Source organism: Microtus ochrogaster, unplaced genomic scaffold (assembly GCF_000317375.1).
Source record: "Microtus ochrogaster isolate Prairie Vole_2 unplaced genomic scaffold, MicOch1.0 UNK1, whole genome shotgun sequence".
Taxonomy (NCBI): domain Eukaryota; kingdom Metazoa; phylum Chordata; class Mammalia; order Rodentia; family Cricetidae; genus Microtus; species Microtus ochrogaster.
In genome coordinates, this window is record NW_004949099.1 from 26,800,270 (window position 1) to 26,823,750 (window position 23,481).

General features: G+C 47.4%; 1 protein-coding gene across 3 annotated transcripts in view; it reads right to left on the reverse strand.

The window, feature by feature from the left end:
- The window catches only part of Srgap3 (SLIT-ROBO Rho GTPase activating protein 3), a 221,035-nt gene that overhangs the window by 196,067 nt on the left and 1,487 nt on the right, over positions 1-23,481 (reverse strand). The gene's annotated exons all lie outside the window — the stretch shown is intronic.

The following is a 23,481-nucleotide window of genomic DNA, read 5'->3' on the forward strand; positions in this document are numbered from 1 at the left end:
GGAGGCAGAGGCAGGCTGATCTCTGCGAGTTCAAGGTCAGCCTGGTCTACAAGAGCTAGTTCAGTGGCAGCTAGAATTGTTATACAGATAAATTCTGTCTCGAAAACAAAAACAAAAACAAAACAAAAACCATCAGACCAGCAGGACACTTCCTAAGTAACAAGCCTGAAAACCCAGCAAGAACTGTCTGTACCAGGCAGTGTTAGAAGGGGTCCCAAGAACTTTAAAATCCCAGCTTAAACACTTTTGGTCTGAAAACTCAAGAGCAAAGAGACAGACACAGAAAGAATAGAAGTCCAGCCAATTCCATCATGGCGCAGGAAAGCTGACCAACAAGGCTGAGGTAGGCCTTGGCCTTGGCCCCTGGGCTCCTGCTCTGGAATGAGCTCCTATGATTGCTGCCACCAAATTCCAACCCTTCCAAACTAAAGTCGGCTCTTTCATAGCCCCTCCCAGACCCCAGCAGCTGGAAGGCAGGCTCTGAGCCCAGAGTGGGCAACTCTTAGAGAGGGTGTTACCCACCTCAGTTCTTCCCTCTCTGTCACACGAGACATCAGATGTGGAAAAAGATGTGTCCTATATGTCAATCACACAAGCAATTCCCATTCCACTCAACCCACAGCACGCAAGCACGCGCACTCACACGCACACACCCCTGGAGATAGCCTTAGGCCTCAAGACTGTCCTACCCATCACCCATGCCAATTACAAGTCCCACATTACCTCTCCTATGCTTCTGCCTGTCAACCAGTGTTCCCCCAGCCCATTCCCTACACCCCATTAAATCACTAGAGTGTCTCACAGAACTCAGGAGACACTCTGTCCGGCGGCTCACCATAAATCCTATCCACCGGGAAAGAGAAGAGAAGCAGAGGGTGAAGTATATGAGAGAGGTGTGGGACAGCCATGTTCAAGCGTGCTACCCTCCTGGCACCTTCTTGTCCTCAGCTAGCAAGGTCCTATCCTTGGGCGTATGAAAGCCTCATGATGTAGGCATTACCGGTTGCGTCACTGGCCATTGGTGATCCACTCTCTCCCTCTTCTTCTCTGGAAGCTGGAAATAGGGTGGCGCTGAAAGCCCCAGCCCTCTAACCCTGTCTTGGTTAAGATGTCTACACAAAACTCCTTTCAGAGCCCAGCGGCCAGGCTAACCCTACCAAAAGACTGCCAGCAGTCAGACAACTCAACAGAATACAAAAACGTCCTTTGAAAATTCTAAGGAATTTAGAAGTTGTAAGCTAGGAAAGAGACAAAAGCCAAATATATATGCTTCATGATCACAGTGCTTCATTGGCAACCCGGGGCCTCTAAGCAGAAGCCTAGCTCAGCATCTGCCTGACAGCAATGACGACGAGCCTCTCTAGCCCCAGTACCTCTGTCCCTGTTAGCTACGTAGTCTCAGGGAAAGGACAGTCAGCCCCGCCAAATGGAAGATCACCATCTATGTGCAAACAGATAGAAGGATTTGCTGCAGAAGAAGATGCCAGGCCCCGCTGCACAGAAGTGCTAAGGATGAAGATTTGGGCCAATTCAGGGGTAAATCCTGGGTGCCCCGGAGCCACTCGAAGGCTACATGGGGTCATTTCTGAGATGAAACCACTGGGACCTGGTTGTGTAGAAGCCACAGTGACAGGCATTTCTGCTTCCTCCCCAGTGAACTCCCCACTGCCCACACCACTGAGCAGATGAGCAAATGGAGTCAGGGGTGACTCCCTCAGGAAGCCCCCAACACCCTCCCCAAAACGAACCGTGATGCGATGGTCATTAACTACAATCCGTACAGTGGCCGCCTCATCGAGTTCAATGGGTCACACACGTGGATGGAGAACAACGGCCAAGTGAGCGCTCAAGTCATCCAGCCCTCAACCTCAGCTGAAGCTGCCACGCAGGAACGCCTGGCCGGCACTGCCAGACCCTCTGACTCTTTCCAAAGGTGCCGGAAGGCCAGATTTTATGCGAAATCTTCTCACTTTTACACGTTGGCATCAAATTCGCATTTTTAAAAGTCACAGCCGAGGCCAAATAAAACATCGGAATCTGTGCTTGGCCCACATGCTGTCTGAGTGAAGCTCACCCAGGAATCCAGTAATGTGTATGCCAGCTCCTGTCCCCTGCATCTCCAGTGACCTCCACTGCCTAAAAATCCTTGGTGAGAAACAGTCCTTCATAGTCCCATTTTGACCACACAGCTGCACCCAGTTAGCCTCTGCAATGCACCCTGCTTTCTTCTCCCACGGAAAGCAAGACTTGCCGGTTTGTTATAGGAAGTGTCCTCCTCTGCTGGGCTGCTCAAGGTTGACAGCAACCTTCCACGTCACCTATAACAAATCTCTTTCTGAAGCCTCAATCCCCCCACTGTGATAATCTTGGGCAGGGACAGCTCACTGAGCCTCAAACACCTCCTACCCGGGAGAGATCAAGGCTTCCTGAGGCCGCCTGCCTGTCTCTTCAACTGCTCTGTTAGAAAGATCTTCCAGACACTAGACTTCTATAAACACAGCCCCAGATCAGACTAGGTTTGCTGGCAGCTGCTCCTAGTGACTCACACTGAAAGTCACCGTCAAGGCAAACCTCAGTCTTTTTCACAGGGGCTGTCACTGAGCAGGCGCACGGCTCAGCAGCCTGCACTTGGCCAGAGGGCTTTTCAGCCCTCCCAGGGTGAGACTTTGCACCTTTCCCTATTAAATTTCAGCCCACCTACATGCTGCAATCAGGTGGCATCTCACTCACAGGTACAAACTGAGCCCCTTTTAGGAGGACCAAGCCCCTGCCACCACCCTGGAGCCGGTTGAGGTCAACGGTTCTGTATTTTGCGATTTTTTTAATTGATAACGCAGATGGTACGGTGGACCCCTGCCAGTAAATACAACCCTCACTCGACTTCTCCGGAGCACTCTGCAGGGTATCGTATTTATAGAGTGTCGACTCCAGGTTGAGCCATTCCTCCAAGATCAAAGACCTCAGCTGCCCCAATGAGCAAAGCAGACAGCAGGGAGTGAAACAGACCAGAGGACACTAGAACAAGTGTGAGCCCCCATCCCGGGGAAGAGGACTCCATTACTCATCCCGCTAAGGGCGATTTCCTACTTAGTGAAAAATGCCAAAAGTCTGGATTTTTATGTGAGCACTCCTGGTTTTTTTCTTTTTTTAAAGTAACCCTCTTGGTTTTTAAATGTTGGAAATGAATCAGTTTCTGTAAGTGCTACAGAGCCAAGGAAAATATGCTAGTGAGTCTAACTTGCCTGCACGCTGCCCTGGCTGCTGTAACTGTTCGAAATTTCATTCTTGGATCCAATCAAACCCTAAAAATCTGGGTATGAACAATAACAGAGTACCCACATCAAGTGTGGCCCACACTGCAAACACTGGGTAAGAACTGAGCCTGGACCATATTATCCAAGCCTCACGAGAGTCCAGTGAGGTAACCAGGAGGGAGAAACTGAGGCAGAGATAGAAAATGGGTTTGCCGGAGGCCAAGAAAGTACTACCTGCTGAATCTGGGATTCCATCCTAGGTCTCTCTGGCTTGACAGTCCAGTCAGAGCTCTTGGACCAGGCTGGGCAAAACTGTTCTTTATGAAATGTGCAATGGCATTAAAATTGTCACCTTACACTGAATTAATGTTAGTTACCAAATACATATCATGGGGCTAAGGAGGCAGCTCAGTCAATATAGCGCTTGCCACACAAGCATGAGTTCAGTTCTCAGCACCTGTGTAAGCCAGGCATGGCAAGGCATGCCTGCAATCTTACTGCTGGGGAAGCAGAGACAGGAGGATCTGCAGGGCTCACTGGCCAGGCATCTAGCCGCATCTAGCTGCATCTAGCCGCATCTAGCCAAAAGAATGAGCTCCATGTTCAGTAAGAGACTGGCTCAAAAATTAGGTAGAGAGCACCCGAGTAATTAAAGATACCACACATCTACCTTTGGCCTACATATATATACACATACATATATACATATCAAAAAACATTATGATAATGATTACAGGGATAATTAAGGACACCACCCACCACATCCCTAGGCCCTCAGTAACCTCCAGCAGCTTCAGGCTCATCCCCAATACTTGGCCAACAGTCCTTGACCAACAACCTCCTGTTTCTGACTCCAACTTCAAACTCATCCTCAAAGAGACATGCGGTTATATTGTTGATGAGGAGACATGTGGAGAAATGAACACTTATTGGACAATCTCACTGTGTAAGCATTAATCTCACTGTGCAAACATTAATCTCACCGTGCAAACATTATTGGACAGTCTCACTGTGCAAACATTAATCTCACTGTGCAAACATCAGAGTGCACTTACACAAACTAAGACGACGATGAAGCACCCAGGTGCTATCACATGGGACAAGGCTGTACGTGTGGCCTGCAGCTGTTGGTTGACACTTGGCTCTTGGGCACGTGGCAATAATGATGGCATTTCTGCTGTGAAATTTTGAAAGATGATGGAGGCATTTCCTTATCAAAGACATCAAACTGTATGGCACATTGGCCTGCTATGTTCATTATGCCAGCCAATCTAAAGAGGCTCTTTGGACTTCTTAGCCTGATGCAGAAGTGGGAAACCGGAGGCCTGGAGAAACGAGGCAGTTTAAGCAAAGGTCTGAAGCAGCGGGTGTGAGAGACGGGATCATGGGCCTTGGGATGGCTGATCTTGATTGGCAGCCTAACTCGATGCAGAAGCACCATGGCAGCACACCTAAGAGTGCATCTGTGAGGGTGTTTCCAGAGGATTTAGCTGAGGAGGGAACAGCCACTGTGAACATGGACAGCACCTGTCCACCGCTAGGGTCCTACACTGTGTTCCTTGACTGTGGGCCTGGGCCCATATTCTTGCTGCCATGTCTTCCCCACTTCGACGGGCTGTCCTCCCAAAACCCAAGTCAAAGTCAACTCTTCCTGGCTCCAGTCGCTTTGGTCAGAAATGAAAGAAGTGACCGATAGAGGGATGGACCCACTCCCCGCCAAGAACATGACAGTTTCCTGTGCACTGATGGTAGCTGGTCCCCTGTGACCTCCTGATCTCCCAGTCTGAAAGAGTCGGGGATGTGGACATGTATATGAAGTTGACGCTTCTGTTGGCCTTTCAACAAAACAAGTCACTGGTTTGCCTGGTGCTTGGTGTCAGTCTGGGGCAGCAGTGGGGTCGGTGCTGTCAGTTCGCTTTGTTCCTCCTGGTGCAGTGGCTCTCAACTTTCCTAATGCTATGAGCTTTATTTATTTATTTATTTATTTATTTATTTATTTATTTATTTATTATGTATACAATGTTCTGTCTATGTGTATGCCTGCAGGCCAGAAAAGGGACCAGACCCCATTGCAGATGGTTGTGACACACCATGTGGTTGCTGGGAATTGAACTCAGGACCTTTGGAAGAGCAGGCAGTGCTCTTAAACTCTGAGCCATCTCTCCAGCCCATGCTATGAGCTTTGACTCAGGTTTCTCATATTGTGCTGACCCCCAACCATAAAATTATTTCCATTGCTACTTCATAGCTGTAATTTTTCTACTGTTATGAATTGTAATGTAAATATCTGTGTTCTTCCAATGGTCTCAAGCGACCTCTGTGAAAGGGTCATTTGACCCCACAAAGAGGCTGTGTTTTGGTTGAGAACCACTGTCCTAGGGGATCTTGAGCATTTCAAGAGTGTGAAGAGAGCCAGAGGTGTCCAAGAGGCACTGTTTAATCGTAAAGGGCTACGCACCCCACAGGCTGAAGGTGCAGGCCAAACCTCACTGGGTCTCTGTCCAGGTCTTCCTGAGAGCTCAGCCTGAGCTGGTTCCAGGCTAAGCTGTGATTTCTCCGGAACAGTAGAAATCAGTGAGACTGGAGCAGGAGGCTCCTGTGAGCTCAAAGGCCATTCTAGCGGCTCTTCCCCAGATCAAGGTCACAGCTAAGGTCATAGAAAGCTATTCACTGAGTTGGCTATGGTGGCACGGGCCTGTAAACACAGCACAGAGGAGACAGAAGCTGGAGGATCACCACGAGCTCGAGGCTAGCCTGGTCTACATAGCAAGACTCTGCCTTAAAAAAATTAATAATAATAATAAACCTACCCACAGGAAGGGAAGATTAGATCTATGGACCAGTTCATTCATAAGATAGCTTTATGAACCAAAATCCTGGAGAAGGTACTTTCAAGGGGTCAAAGGTAAGCCTGGGTGGGTAGGACCTTCTCCCCTTTGTCTGTGGCTGGTTGGGTCTGGTAGAGTTTTGGACAGGATCAGGCATCCACACTAGTTCCTATGGGAAGGGATCTGGTGCTCCAGCTGGGCATGTGAACTCACAGACTCCAGACCTGTTTTAGTTACGTGTAATCCTACGAAAATGTTAAGACTGTTTTCGGGCATGCTTGTGGGGGCAGAGGAATTAGAAACTGAGCCCAGAGCTTTTAGACTGCAGAGGTGTACTCTTGCAATTATTAATAAAAATGGGTAACGTCATTTGAGTCCTCAAGTGTGCAAGGCGCTGTGCTAGAGATTTTGTGCACTATGTCATTTCGTCTAGGCCGACTATTGTCTTCGCCTAACAGATGAGGATGCCAAGGCTGTGTCATGACCATCTTCACTTCAATATCAGCAATCATATCTCTGTTTTTAACTTGACAATGGTGTGAACACAGTTGAAGCTCAGTAGAAAAATAGTGTGTCTAATTTTGAATTTTGATCTTTCCCAAGGCTAGCAATGTGTGGTATGGCAACACTGGGTTGTTGTTTGCTTGTTTGATGGTTTGTTTGTTTGATAACAGGGTTTCTCTGTGTAGGCCTGGTTGTCCAGGAACTCACGCAACAGACCAGGCTGGCCTTGAACTCATGGAGATCCACCTATCTCTGCCTCTAGAGCGCAGGAATTAAAGGTGTGCATCACTACCCAATACTGTTTTTCATTGTCAGGAGACTGTAGGAAGTCACAGCTCCCAGTCAGTCCGGGATCACCAGAAGAAACAACACTCGGCAATGCAAAGGCTTCTACATACCAGGATTCAATAATTGTGTGAGATGCTAAGCATCCTGTTAGAGCACAGGCTTCGTGCTAGATAAATTTGCTCAACTGTAGGCCGCCGTAGGTGTTCAGAGCATATTCAAGGTAGGCGGAACATGGCTGCAATGTTGGTAGGTTTAACTTAGCCATATTTTTTAACTTATCGTGAGTTTATCAAGACACTGAGCCTCTGTGCCAAGCCTGCCTCCATTGGCTCCTTGCCACTCAAACTACATAGGCATGCTAACATCCTTACCCAAGCATCCAATTAAAATCCCAAGCAACACAGAGCCTTTTGGCAGGCTACTATAGGCTTCACCGAGGCGAACGGCAGTCCATATAGAATTGGCATGTGTCTAAGCAATCAAGAACCTGTCTAATGGTGCTTTGTCTGGCCTGTGCTTAGACACTCGTAAGGGAGAATAGGAAAAACTGCAGGTTTGTGGCATTATATGGACAAGGACACAAGTATCAAGCTAAGCGTGGGCCTCTTTCCTAACAGCAGGCCTGCCCCCCGCAGGGACTCTACTGGATTCGCTCTGGTTCCCCCCTCCCCCCGTTAGCCATCCTGACAATCATCAGGGTCTTGGAGACAATAGAGCCCCCCCTCAGTAAGGCTACAGAGGAGCCTCCAACTTTGTCAGGCAACTGGAATTTGTCCCACTTGTGGGAGACATGTTTTTACCACCAAAGTCTGGAGTGGAGGCCAAGGAGGGCCTTTGTCTCGGGAGCCCTGAGAAGGCTTTTTTCTAGGCTTCCAACAGACAATGAGTGAAACCGGGGACCGTGGGGAGTGGGGGGGCGGCGGGGGGCATTCCTGTTTCTTGGGAGATCTTTCTCCAGAAGTACCAGGATTTGCTTTTCACAACCTCTTTTCATCCACTTCTCCCCTTGGAAACTGAACACCCCTTGGGTTGGTTGGGGAGGAGGGCACTGCTATCTCTTTACAAAACTGGCCGATGAAATTTTCCATGCTGGAGTTTCCACTTCTGCCTTAGCAATGTCCTTTCTGCTTAGAACTTAGGCTGATCTTTTCCATTCTTTTAAAGATGTGAACGGCAATGTTTTCCAGAAAACAGTCTTAACATTTTCATAGGATTACACTTAATTATTTGCACTTCCCTTTTTTACTTTTATATTTTTATTTCTTTGCCTTTGCTAGTCCAAAGCTTACTTTGAATGTCTCCTGTGTGACCGGCTCTAAGCACAAGGCCCCCCAGTATGAATAAAGCGAGGCCCCTGTGTTCAATGGACTCACAGGGAGACAGACGCGTAAACAAGGCCACTGTCGCAGCAGCGTGTCCCGGGGAGGAGCCAGACAAAAAAACAGAAATAATGAGCATTGTGTAGCCCAGAGGAGTCCACTTTCTCACACACCACCTCATCTGAGCCTCACAGCAGCTACGAGTTAGGGCAGGCAAGCCCTCTGTTAGCAGCCAGTGGGGCCCCATGGAGACCAGAGATGCCGCTTGTCCGAAAGACAGAGCAGGAACAGACAACCAGGTCTCAGGACTGTGCGTCCCCGGCTCTGGCCCACAGCACGTTCATAGCCCCTGACTTACACCGAAGTTAAAAGGTCGGGTGTGAGCTTTCACTTCTGTTCCATCTGTCTATCTTTTGGGAGTCTGAAAAAGTGTGTGGAGGAGGGAAATGTTCTCCCTACATAGGTTTTGAATTTGCTACACAACCCTCCCAGGTGGTCCAGAGACTATGAGAGAGAAGGCAAAGTAAACAGTAAGCTATCCACCACTTACTAGAACTTTCTTTTGTCAGAAACCCCTGCCGGGAACCTTTGGTACTTAATCTTCTTCTTTGGAAGCTGAGGTTCACAGTCCAGGGTGCGGAATGCGGGCACCCACCTGGATTTGTTAACATTTGCATGGTTTTCAAATGCCACTGTGTACTAAGGATTGTGCTGGAAATTCTAATGTGTCATTTTAACCGACACACTTACGTGCACACACACACACACACAAACACACACTGCAAGGTGTTGGGACCCTCCTTTCTCAAGTGGAAAACCCAGTGCACAGAAAATCAAATGCCTTTTCATCTGTTGTGAACGTCTCCTTGGTCTGACTGGCCAGGAGCTACGAGTCAGGCCGGGCAGAGCATGGTGTCTGCCTTGTTAGCAACACCTTCTACACTGTAGAATCCCTCACGCATCTAGTGTGACTTCTGCTTAACTCTGCACAACCACGGTGCTTCTCATCTCTTCGGCTGGTCCACACCCTTTTCACCTCAGAAGCCCCTATTCCATGACTGTATTCACCGGCCTGAGGACAGATATTCGAGTGTCCTCTTTCTGGAACTATTTGGATCGTTTACACCTGCAGTTGTGTTTTTCTCTTGGAAGCACTTAGACCCACTGATCCCTTAAATATTTACATGACTTCTGACCCTTTTCTAAATGGAAAGATGATTCTGTCTGGATCCCAAAGAGCTCTGCAAATAATTGCAGTGATATCAGCTTGGCCGGTATGATCCAGTGTTACAGATCAATATCATCAGAAAATCGCCAACAGCACTTTCAACCATTTAGATCTCTGTTGCAAATTCTCCCTGTATTCTGCACAGCCCCTTACATACCGTTCAGCACGTTAGTAATTACAAGTTACAAGGTGTATTCCCCGTAGAATGATAAAGTCTATGAAGGCGGCAAACACAGCAGGCGCTCAATAAATACTTGTTAAACTAAAGCAACTGAGGTGGACCACCATAGCTCAGCATTTCTTTCACACTAATTCCATGTTTCTGGCAGGGAGTCCTCAGGCCTCTGGCACTTTTGAAGCAGAGTTTCAGTGTTAGTAGCATGCCAAGTAGAAGCCAAAGACAGAGACGCATGGCGTAAGGCCTGAACTAAGAGGACCAGGCAGGGACAGAGCCCCAGAGCAGGGCAAGGGACAAAAGCCAAGTGAAAGTGCAAGAGCCCAGAGGTGAGGGCAAGAGAGCAACCAGACATCTGCGGCCAGGGACTAAGTTTCCTCAGTTTCTCCAAATTAGCACATCATGGGAGACACCCTATCTAAAGAAGCCACTGATCAAAGGCAAGACAGTGCTATTGGCCAACCATACCAATGGTTGTATCTCTGGTCAAAACACCTAGCAGAAGCACCTTAATGGAAAGAGGGTTCATTTTGACGGACACTTCCAGAGGGATTTCAGGCCATCATGGCCAGGAAGGCACACCAGCAGGAGTGTGAATGCCAGCTATTCCCACTGTGTAGACAGGAAGCAGACAGAGCTAGACTGTACCAGGTGCAGACCGAATCTCCAAAGGCCTGCCCCTAGAGACTACTGCCACCAGTTGGAAGGCTCCGTGGCCTTCCAGACAGCCTCTCCAACTATGGACCAAGCTCTTATACATGGTCTATGGGGAACTTGACACATTCCAACCATAACACTAACTCTGCCTGGAAATGTCTCGATGAGATAAGAACACAGGAGCAGCTCTGCCACTCAGGTGCCATTCATTGTCACAAACTCAGTCAAAGAAATGACATCCACTCTTGTTTGTCCCTGAAGGAAATGAAGGTACTTCAGTAATGATTCATATCTATTCTCTCTCTCTCTCTCTCTCTCTCTCTCTCTCTCTCTCTCTCTCTCTCTCTCTCTCCTTTGAAGGCACTATAAGTTACAGAAGGACATTTTTCCCCTTAGGAGCAATTGCATCCAGCTAAAGCTCAAATCCATGTGAGAATCTGGTAAAAAATCTAGGCTTTTCAATTAGACAAATGGCCGGAAGACATTTACAGCAAACTGTAGGTTTATAGGTTTACAGTGAGCTACAGACTAAAAACACCTTCACCAATGGTGGAAAGAGGATAGTGGGCCGCAACCTCTTAAGGCTGTCTTATATTGCTTTCTATTGTTGTGGTAAACACCAGGACCTAAACAGAGGAAAAATGATTTCGGCTCACATCTGATGAATGTGATGATCTGTCATGAAGGGAAGTGAAGGTAGGAACTAAAGGCAGACTCTGAAGACAAAAACACTAAAGGAGAGGCCATGGAGGAACTCTGCTTACGAACTTGCCAGCTGGCTTTCTTTTACATCTCAGGACCAGCACACGAGCCCTCCCACATCAATCATCAATCAGGAAAACGCCCAACTAACTTACCTAGATGCCAAACTGATGGAGACTGTTTCTCAATGGAGGTCCCTTCTTCCCAGATGACTCTAGCTTGTGTCAAGCTGACAAAAATACTGAGCCCATAGGACCAAAGAGGGGATCAGGAACTCCAAGAGCACCAGCAATGACTCAAGGAGCCCACAGGAGCAAAGAGGCAATCAGGAACCCCAAGAGCACCAGCAACAACTCGAGGAGCCCACAAGAGCAAAGAGGGGATCAAGAACCCCAAGAGCACCAGCAACGACTCGAGGAGCCCACAGACAGCCACGACGGGAAAGGAGTGATGTCCGGAGAAGAGCGGCCAGTGGTGAAGGTGAGCGGCTGAGGGAATGATCATTTTCCTCAGGTAAAGCTGTCCTTTGAAGGTTCCCTCCCAGGAACAGGAACTGAGGGCTAGGGACCAGGAGGGAAGTGAAACTGGAAGAGGAAAGGAAGAGGGACATTCAAGCTGGACGTGGCTGTGATAGCTGTGGGTGTGGAGGCCGTTCCTAATGAGAAAGCTCAGTTTTGCATACATTTTGTCTTTAAAATCTGCAGAGAGCTGGGTCAGAAGCAGACAAGAAAAGCCCTGCACCACTATAGAGCAGCTCCTAGTATCCCTTTGACACCCCCTAAGAGGCCCACCCAGATGGACAAGGCCCTCACCTGGGCATCAAGCTGTGCTCTATTTTAAGCCCTAGGCTTGCATCCCTATCTATGAGATTTATTTTTATAAGTTTCCATTAAAGATCTCTTTTCTGCTACATACAGACAGGAAGCAGATTTAAGAGAGGCGAGACGTGAGGTTAGGAAGAAAGACACTGAATGCCTGTAGTAGTTACCTCAAGAATGGCTTCTAGACTGTTCTTCTTCCTATATTTTTCATTATTTCTAAAACTTTTGAAATAGTGAATGTGTAACACACCCATAATCACAAATGGGGTTATAAAAGCTGTGGCTTTTGTGGTCGCTCTGTTTGTAACAGCAGTAGTCATACTATCTAGAACACAGAGACAAGTCCAGTAGCCACTGACAAACAAGTGGAGAAACAAAATGTGGTCTGCCTGGACCATGGAAAGAAAGCCAGCCTTTTGAAGTAGGAAAAGTCAGGGTCTGAGACACGGCTCGGCAGGTGAAGGTTTTGCCACCAAGAACCCACATGACACCCAACGGAAGGAGAAAATTAATGCACACTAGCTGTCCTCTGACCTCCAGGTGCATCCACATGGCACACACGTGCCTCTACCCCACGCGCATAAATATAGACACATATATACATACATGCATATATAAATGAAATTTACATTTTTTTTAAATAAAAAGGTTAAAGCAAGAAAATTCTGATGACTGCTACCACATAGATGTGTGTTTCAACACTGAGGAAATAAGCTGAGCCCATCCCTCATAGCACGCTCTCCACTGCTGAAGACTCGTGGACCTGCAGGCTGGAGAGCTCCTCAGTCCCCCAGCGCAGATTCCCACTCCCATCTTCTCACACACACCCAATGCCTCAGCATTTCCCAGGCACCCAGGCCCTTTCGCAGCCCCCACACCTTGTGTCCATTTTATTCTCACCTCATAAAATGCCTTCCACCATCCAGAGAGCTTCTCCTTACCCTTCAAAACCCCACCCAAAAAGTCTTGCTTCTATAATAACGTCTCCGCTTTCCCTAGGCATCTACTTAACTCCTTATCGGAATTTCCAAAAGGATCCGACACTCTTAGCACATTATATATCATTGCTTTGTCCATTTTTAAAACCGTCTTTCTAGAAAACATGAAAGAGGGGCATGAGAAATACATTTTTTCATTTCCATGCTCTACTCTCACATGCATTAAGAATTTAACTAATAGACTATATTCAGTTTCTTGAAGCATCCCACAAGTAACCACCTAAGCACATATTAGACGGCTCTTCATGGATGCAGAAGTCCCATCTCTAGACCCTCTGTCTTTTTTTTTTTTTTTAAGGCAGGATTTCTCTTTGGAGCCTGTCCTGGAACTAGCTCTTATACACTAGGCTAGCCTTGAACTCACAGACATCCACCTGCCTCTGTCTCCCAGTGCTGGGATTAAAGGCATGCACCACCACTGCCCAGCTAGATCCTCCGTCTTATCTCTCAGCTGTACAGAAGGAAGCCTGGATCTGCTTCATCCTGGAGATGTAATCTGTGTAATCACAGAGTCCATCACATGGATTCCTACACTCAAGCAGTCCACAAACACTGCAAGTGCCTCTCAGACACCAGGAGATGCTCTGCATGCCAGACACACAAACAAGACAAGAGACGCCAAAGTTCTGAGTTTTCTTGCCTCCAATGTGCCATCCCCCTGACTCAGCCTTTTAAGGCTGGAAAGACAAGCATGGCTACTGAAGGCAGCCTTCAGCTTCATTCTGGGAGCTTTAGCTCAAGAACAGAGAACAAATAAATACAGGGGGGAAGTCACCCTGTAGTCCAAGCGCTAGAGAATTCAAGTCAGCTGATCAATGAAGAGCTACTGCACAGCTATTGTCCAATTGTCCAGGCTGGAGGTGACACACAACCAGAGAGTTGAATACCAAAGAGCCAAGCACATGGCTATCCAGAGAAAGGGCATTCTGGAAAGAGGGGAAATTGGAGAAGTTTCAGAATCAGCAGAGACCCAGAGGGCAGACAGGCAAGGGAAGAAGCAAGAACACCACGGTTTTGTAAGTCCAGTCTAGGGTCCTCAGTGAGAGACTCTGTGGGACACTACTCAGGGGCTTTACACAGAGGTCATAGACACCACTCTAAGGACATCTGTTAGATGCTCTGGGGAAAACAGGCCATGGGGACAAGGAAAGTATGGCTCTCAATTGAGGGCAAGTTTGTCCCCTGGAAGTCATTTAGTAATATCTGGAGAAATGTTTGGTTGTCAGAAATTAGGGCAGGTTGGCCACCAATATAGAACAGGCAGAAGACACATTATACAGCTAAGCTTCTCAACCAAGAAAGACTCAGGTCACAATGCTGCATGAGACGATCAAGCCTCACAGGATATGCCAGTCAGGACTTGATTATAACTCTAAATTTTCTTTAGGTCCCCATAAAATTATCAGCGCCCCCAACCAACCAGAAGTAGCCTGGAATACTACGCCCACATTCCCAAAAAATGAACTATGGATATTTTCCTTTGTTTAAAAAAAAAAAGAGGGGGAAGTGGTACGGGACAATCATCTATATTCTGTCAATTATATTTTAAATAAATACTGGTTGGCTGATAGCCAGGCAAGAAGTATAGGCGGGAAAACCAGACAGGAAGTAGAGGTGGGGCAATGAGAACAGGAGTATTCTGGGAAGAAGGAAGCTCTTTCTGCAGTCCTGCCCAGACCACAGAAGAAGTAGGATGTGACCTACCCCACTGAAAAAGGTACCAAGCTATGTGGCTAACATAGATAAGGATAGTGGGTTAGTATACATCATAAGAGCTAATACGAAGCCTGAGCTAATGGGCCACTCAGTTTATAAGTTATGGAGACCTCTGTGTGATTTTTTGGGGGGACTTACTGACTGTGGGAACTAGGCAGGACGGAAACCCCAACTAGCAGGCCCTCATGTTACATCACAACATCCATGAGAATCCATGAATTTGGAAGTTGTTGCCTAGTCCCAGCAAGAGCTAATCGATATCACACTGTGACAGTGGAGATGGAGAAGGAAAAGTCCCATGTGCTGATTACAAAGGTTCCTTACATGTTTCCTTAGGCTACTCCAGCCCTTCTCAAGTCACTGTGCATTCCATATTCAGCTGACTCAGGGACAGTGTGGAGAAAGCCATTCTGGCCGTTGGGCTTTCAAATGCTTAGTCCTTAGGATGCAAAGTAAGAATGTGAGCGGGCCAGAGATGTAGCTCAGTTAGTACAGTGTTTGCTTAGCATATATGAGACCCTAGGTTCAACAAGGCCAAGAATATATGAATGAATATTGATAACAGCTTTAAGTGGTCTGGAGAGAATCTAGACTTAGGGGTTAAGAGTGGTTACTACTCTTGCACAGGAACCAAGTTCAGTCCCCAGCACTCCTATCAGGTGGCTCACAACTACCTGGAACTCATGGTTCAGGGGGTCTGACACCCTCTTCTGGACTCCTCAGACTCCTGCACGCGCGCACGCACACACACACACACACACACACACACACACAAATCTTTTAAAAAGAAGGTCTGATCTCATGACATGAGGATATCACATTTTCCTCTTGTTCTATGCTATGTACACCCATGCATATGCACATGCATGTACAAGCATGCACACATATGCAGATAAAGACTTCCCGTGCCAAAGAAGAGAGTAAGTAAAATAATGTGAATATAGATGTCACAGGTCTATAAGGAAAAAAAAATTCTGTTCTCTGCTCCACCCATCACAAGGGAGGGAAGGTGTCATAGTTACCAAACAGATTCATGGGAACTGAAGAGAGACAAGATTTCTGTTAGAGCAAAGACCAAGGTTCATAGGGACAATCAAGATGGGCTAGGGGAAATAGTTCAGAGTCAGTATGCGTGTGAATGGCATGATGTAATATGTATATTACAAATACAGTGTGGTAGTTTGAATGTAACCAACCCCCATAGCTCATGGGGAGCGGCACTATTAGGAGGTGTGGCTTTGTTGGAGTAGGTATGGCCTCATTGAAGGAAGTATGTCACTGAGGGGGTGGACTTTGAGACCTCATACATGCCCAAGCCACACCTGAGTCTACTTCCTGTTACCTTCTGATCAAGATGTAGCCAGCACCATGTCTGCCTGCATACCGCCATGTTCCCTGCCATCATGATAATGGGACTAAAATCTCTGAAACAGTAAGTCTCCACCTCAATTAAATGTTTCCTTTTACAGAAGTGGCCATGGTCATGGTGTCACTTCACAGCGATAGAAATCCTAACAAATACAGAAGCTGAGATTTCCTCTGTGTTCCCCAATATGGCCCCCAAAGGGAGAGGCACGATAGGAAGTGTGGCATTGTTGAAGTAGGTGTGGCCTTGTTGGAGGAAATATGTCGATATGGGAACTGGCTTTGAGGTCTCCTTTGTTCAAATTACTCCCCTTGAAACAGTTCACGTCCTGCTGCCATCTGATCAAGATGTAGCCAGTACTAACTCTGCCTGTGCGCCACCATGCTCCCCACCATGACAATAATGGACTGAAATTATAGGCAAGGTACCCCAGTTAAATATTTAATTTTACAAGAGTTGCTGTGGTCATGGTGTCTCTTCCCAGCAAAAAGAGTTATCAAACAGATTCATGGGAACTAAAAAGAGACAAGATTTCTGTTAAAGCAGAAATCAAGGTTCAAAGGGGCAACCAAGGTGGGCCAAAGTCAGTATACATGCAAATCACATGATGGCCCCCACCCCCAATTCCTGCATATTACATACAAGAGGATGAGAAAAGGAGACACATAAGGGACAAAAACCGATTAACCACTGAAGACTCAGTAAGAAAAATCACACCCCAGTTCTGCAGCTGCCAAACTCGACTGATAGCAAATTACAGCCTGTGGTTCACAAGCACCCTGGCCTGCTCAAGTTCCTCTGGATCTTGGATCACCATCCCAGAAGAAACAGTAGAGAGGCCCCAAGTTGGCCCAGGTTTATCTCTGTCACTACCCAGCGAAACAGAGACAAGAAATGGAAACCAAGTAACAGAAAGAGAAGAAAGGGTCTTTCTTGTGTCTCTGGGTCGTGGCCAAGGTTGGCTCATTCAGAGCTGCAGGAGTCATGGGCTCTTCAGTTTTTATCCCCACTGTTATCACTGGGCACAGAACAGACAATTCCAGTGGGCAGTGTGAGATCCACTCGAGGAGCCTTGAACACCCCCTACCCTCGTGCATACATACCCCGCTGTCACACCCAGACTGTTGGATCAGTAGCTGACCATTCTGCCATGTGATTGAATCAGTAGTTGAGCTTTCTACCGTTGGAAATGTCAAAACTCACATGTTCTAAGTGACCACAAGGCAACATGCTGATATTACTTAGCAGAACTGGGTGGGCATTTGTTTCCCTGTGTCTGTCTTCAAACTGCCTCCTGAGAAAAGCACTTAAGGAATCGGGGAATTGGGTAATGGGCAAAAAGAAAAGACATGGATAATTCATGAGTAGTGAGGGCTGGCATGTTTCATACCATGAACCAAGGAAGGATCTTGCAAGCTAGCTGGGGAACGAGGCTTTTGGGGTGAATAAAGTTTGGGAAGACTGGCTCGACTCTACAGTTCATGCCCAGCACTGCCAAGACTGTCTGAAGCCCTGGGGAAACAGGTCACTTCCTCTAGTTTATCCTAGAATTTTCGAGACCTATTGAAGCATCCAGCTATTTTCTTTCACCCGAAACCTCTTCCATCCAATTTCATCTGATACACTTCAGGAAACAGTACCCTAAACACAAGCTGGTAGGATGAGTCAACAAATTAGAACATAACCCAAAGCCCAGTTCCTGGCCAGCCAAGAGACTCCACAGAAAAACCAATAAGCTATCAGGAATGAGTCACTTCCCAGTGAACCGGAGGCTGGGACCCCACTTCCTGGGTCCTGTCTGAGGCCACAGGTTCTTCAGCTCAGCACATTAGAGACAATAGCACTGTCCCCTTCCCAGCAGGTACTTCAGGAGCCCCAATCTCTCCAATCATCCCCATCCTACCCACCTTCCCCTCATCTTTCCAAAGCACCTTGCAACTCTGTCACCCCAAGTACCCACTTCCCACCAGAGCAATGCACCCACTGACATGCACTCAGTTGCTCCGAAGAGGGCTGGCACTAACTAGGCCACAGCACTGAACCAGGCCCACTCTGCCCAGACTCTCTCTAAAGGAACCCCCGGGTTCCAACACCATGTTGCCTCCACCTGCATTTTTGTCTTCCTATGCCATTGGAAGTTGGAAAGATTCCTTTCCAAACCTGGTTTTGCCGTGGGTCCCTGAGACATCTAAGGCAACTGATTTCATTTCTCTAAACTTCAGCTCTTCATCTAGAAAAGCAGTGAATCTCTTGCAGAGGTAGAAGGGTCACAAAACAAGAGAAAAACACAAATTGCCTCCCTCCAACTAGGTAAAGCTATATAGCCCAAAGCAAGGCATGTAACAGCCCTGAGAGGATGAATGAAGGAGCTACCTGGAGAATCATCACTAATCTATAACCTCTGATAGGGAAAAAAACATTTCAGGAAATGGCCAACATAGACCCTTAGATCCACGGATGGCTGGCTAGAAGGAGCCTTACCAGACTGCACCCCATCAGAACTCATCGAAGACCCACTGACTTCCAACACACCCTTCACCAAAGTTCCACTAACAACCACCAGAGATAAAGTAAGAAACTCAGCACACAGTAAAGCGTCTCCTCTCAATGGAACAGGAAGAATGACATTCTAGACCAAGGGTTTGTGTCCTCTAAAATGCTTATAAGAGCCCCACACCCACACCCAATATGGTGGCACTGAGAGGGGGCACAAATTGTGGCTACCTCCAGATGTGACTGTGCCCCTAAAAGAAGGAAGACACTTTATCATTGTGAATTCTGAAGGAAGGCCAGTGATGGCACAACAGGAACGCAGCTGTCGACAAGTCAGGAAGTGGTCTCTCACCAGAAACCGAATCTGCTGGCACCTTGATCTTGGAATCACCAGCCTCCTGAACTGGGAGAAAGAGGGAAGAGCCACGCAGCTGGTGTGTTCTGCTGAAGCAGTCCAGGCTAAGGGAGGTGGCGAAACAAACACTTCCCAGTCACTCTCAACCAATTGTACACTAAGTACCCTGAAGAAACAGAGATGGCTACCTGCATGTTGCCCTTGGGAGTTCATGGATGAGGGCTAAACGCTAGATTTGGATGAAGAGTAACAGTGCTAAGGGTAGAGAGGCAGATGGAAGGAACTACTAATACCGCCTAGGAGAGCCGGGAAGGCAGCCTATGTCGAGGATGGCCATCTGAGCAGACTTTGAAGAGGGATGGCGGTTGGACAGAGCGGAGGCAATGAGAGCAAAGGCACGCACAGGAAGAGGATGGTGGGAGGAAAGGAGTATGGAGGACCTGGGGGGAGGAGGAGACTTCTAGAGTGTTGTAAGACCGCGGGCTTATCTTAGAGGAAACCACAAAGATGAAGGAAGATGTTGGCTGCTGCTCCACGCCACGTTTTTATGGACTTCACCTTAAAGGCTGCCTTGGCCGTATTCCACTGTTTGGTTAGACAGGGTAGAATTTTTAAAAGTTGGGCCACCATTTAAGCAACTAAGAGATTTTGTTTCAGTTCAGCTTTCCTCCTAACAGTGGGAGAACTGCCCACCACGGGCTCACATTCCAGCCAGGCAATGACAAGCTGGAGCACACAATGCTTGCCCGCTAGAACTGCCCTTCTGACCACTCTTCCCACCATCCCCCACAGTTCCCCCATGCAGTGTGCTGCACCTGCATCCTGAGGAAGCTCCAGCCCTCCCAAGGATCATGTAGGAAGCTCTCTACAAGACCAAGCTCATACTGACACTCAGTTGTAAGGTTGTACTGTGGTATCGTGGGCCTTTTCAATTTTCTTCTTTTTTTTTTAATATCATTTCCCAAGGAAGTCTTAGAAGATAAATTAAATATTGTACTATATACATACATATATATATACATATATATGTATGTATATAGTACACTATTTAATATATTATATATATATTCATGAAATTCCACACAAGACTTAAGGACACAGTTGACAGTCAATGTTTGTTGAATGAATACATGAACAAATGAGTAATACCCACTCCTGCATGCTTATCCTCTATGCTAGCTTTTCTTACCCAATTTTTTTCACTTTTACTATTAAAAAGTTATCCTAAAACGAATATGAATATCCCTAGAGTCAGTCAGAGAGCTCCTGTTTCACTGTCTACTGGGCTGAAATGGAAACAGAAATGCCATGAGCGAATGTGGAACAGACCATTATGTCTGGCAGTGAGATCAATTAGCGCTCAGGGTATGGAGGATGCAGCAGATAAGATCCCCAAATGCTATCAGTGATCTCCAAGGGAACTGCGGAGGACAGGAGAGATGCCAAGAGGCTGGAGACAGGCAAATGTTCTGATTGTCAGAAAGGGAACGGAGTGAGAGCCTGCCAGTTTCCAGATCGAGAATGTAATTTCACTCTCAGGCAAGGTTCACAAGCAGATTGTCAAGCAGATTATAAGGGACAGCGAGAAGCACCAACGATAGGAAGTGATGTCTGTCTGGAGCCAGCGTGGGAGAACCAAGAACAAGTCAGCACAGATTCACTGCGTTCCTAACAAGACCCCCTAGACTAGAGGAGCAGACGTGCATGGTGTAACCAGTGAAGGTTACACCTAGGATATACTGGTAGAGTATTACAGCCAGCAGAAGGGGGGGGGTGTTGTCTTTCTTCTACCATATTGACCAAGTATTAATTGTTAAATCTTTGGGGCATCTTCTCGGCAAAACCTCTTTGAAAACGTGAAGCTTTCCTGCAAGTTACTGACATCGACAGAAAACTGAAAGATGTGGGTGGGCTTAAAAGTGGCAGCAAATGGTTGCACTCAAGTATGGCTGTGCATTGGGACAGGGTGTGTGGCCTCGGGTCTACCATAACTGTCGCCACCCTTTCTCCTGCTGTCCGTAAGGTGTGCCACTGTCTCAAATCATCTTCATTCTACCCTCCAGGCACCCAAGGCATTGGGATTTGCAGCCCATGAAGCAGTGGATGGAAGGAAAGTGAAGGACTGGTAGGCGGCTCTGTTGGCAGCTTCGCATAGCACGCAGGAAGCCCTGGGTTCAATCCCCAGCATAGCTTCTATAAACCCAGCATGCTGATGCATTCCTATAAACCCAGTACTTAAGAGGCAGGAGTATCAGGAGTTCAAACTCATCCTTGGCTACAAAGTGCAAGGCTGTCCTGGGGTACATGAGAAATTCCCCACAATACCCAAATACACAAGTGAAGCAAAGAAAACACGAAATGGGAGTGGGCCTTGTTATCAAAGCAAATAAGGTTAGCTACAGTCAGTGGCACAACCAGAGGCTCCCAACACCCAACTGTATGGGCAGTTACGGAAAAGTGTCTATCCTATCCTAAGAAGTCCTCATGAAGAAGAAATTATAGAACCAATGGGTGGGTGATGCCATTGAAGAAAAAAAATCCATGAGCCACAGCTGTCCAAATATAAAGTATGTGGGCCTGGAGGATGCTGAGTTTTCCATCCCTGGAATACACAAGCACAAGTATGCAGTCAGAGCGATTGACTCAGGTATCTGGGGAGACAAGAGAAGGCTTGAATCTCAAATGTTGACAACATAAATGCTGTATGAAAGTGTCCGTCCTTTGTCAAGTCAGCAAAGGCCTTGCTCAGAGACAAAAAGGAGAAAGCCAACAGAGAACTCAATATTGTTTTTGAAAAACCGTTAAGTTCCCCTCACGAAACCCACAGTCTAGGAGACTTGTTTAATGAAGCAGGCTGGTTGTACCAACCTGGCTAAATGCCAGGAAGAAAGTAACTGGCATCCAGCATTATTTTTGCTCATCGGTCAAACATTCCTCAGAGACAAGCCACAGAGCAGGGGGAAGAAAATCAGAGGGGAAACAATGGGATGCCATCAAGAGGCTGCCAGTTCCAGCACAAGGCTGCCATCTGCTACTGACATCAATCCTTCAAGGGGCTGTGTCAGCCAAACAATGTACCAGGGACACCAAGCCTGGGAAGATAACGGCCTTGCGACCTTGGGTAAGTCACGAGAGCTGCCAGGCTCAGCTCCTACCTCTGAACTGGATTCACACTAACCCTTCTGCACACCACGCAGGCCAAGAGCAGTGATGTCTGTAACTGAGCCCCAGAAGCTGGAGATCCCTGGGCGCATCAATCCTACGACAGTGCTTAACAAACACGGCTGTGGATGGAACCCAAGGCCCGGAACACGCTAGGCAAGTGCTCTACCACCGAGCTACACGCCAGGCCAACACATTGAACGTCGTCAGAAAGATTTCAAAGCGCTTCAGGTGCAGCAGTCCTACAAACTACATCTTCAGGATGCCAGCTAGAGAAAAAAAAAAAAAAAATTTTTTTTTTTAACTAAACCAAAGAGACCAGATCTTTCGGACCAATTTCCCGAAGAAATTCATTATTATTGCCTGGTATTTGCTGGTTAGCCATTAAAATAAAGGTGAAAGGTGAAAAGATGGAGCAATTGATGCTCTGTGGGACCTCAGGAAAGGCCGACTGGCACAGTGGCAGCAACCCTTTCAAGGGGAGATAAGCAGATTTCCTACTAAGACAAATTGATCCAAACATCCCCTTCTCGTCTCTGTCATCACGTTTTTCTGTTTTAATTTTAAATGTTTAATTTTTAAATTTTTAAATGCTTAATTAAAAAAAACAGTCAAGAGTTTCTCCAAAAATATATAAACTCCTTAAAAAGTAGATAGACGAAATTGAAAATCAGCTTTTGTTCCGAGCAGTTGTGTGAATTCCGATCTCTGGCAGCTAAAGGACTTGTTTTGAAATTGTCAGCAAGGCTGATACACTGACTGCTTCTGACAGTGAGCTAAAAACTAAGGAGGAGGTCAGAGAAGAGGAAAGATTTCTCTTCCTTTCGCCCTGGGACCCACCCAGGGGGGCCTTCAGCATGCTTGTCTGACCCAAAGCTAAAAGACCAGGAAAACATCAAGCCCCTACCCCACCCCCACTCCATGCCTGCTCCCCTTTCAAAGCCCTCCCCAATATCTGAAGGGTGAAAGCAGCAGGGGACAGGCAGCCTGAGGCCCCTGACTTCCTAGGGCGGGGAGCCCTCAGGCAGCACTAGTAACAGGCGTGGCACCCTCAGGTCACGAGAACCTCAAAGCAGCATCTACACAGCCCCCAAGCCAGGCCTCCACACCCACTGGAGATGTATTTTGCCCACTCCATGTGAAACCACAACACACCCTGTGTCGCAGCAAGAAGAACCAGGGACCAGAATGAAAATGGGTGCTGAGAGCCACAGCCGAGACTTCTCTCGGGGCACAGGCTCCGCAAAGAGGAAGCAGGGCAAGGAGCCTTCAGCTCTCCCCGCTGAAGCTGTGCTTAGAAAGCCCACCATCTGGCCCGAGGGCGGATGCCGCCTGCCTGCATTGAGCTGTACAACCACAGCCCTTCTCTTGCTCAGCTAGCATGGATTTAGGGAGCGGCTTCTGCAAGAAGTGTGGGTTCTGTGCCACCAAAGCTGGAATCAGCACCCAAAGGTCATCTCGCTCTCCCAAGCAGGCAGACTTTCTCCAGAACCATGGGAGCCAGGCAGCACCTACCAGTCCAAACTGTACACTGAGGTGTTGGCTTTGGACCAAAGCTCATGACCCGAAACAACCGCGTACAGAAGGGCCGGGCTGTACAGCAGCGGATAATCTA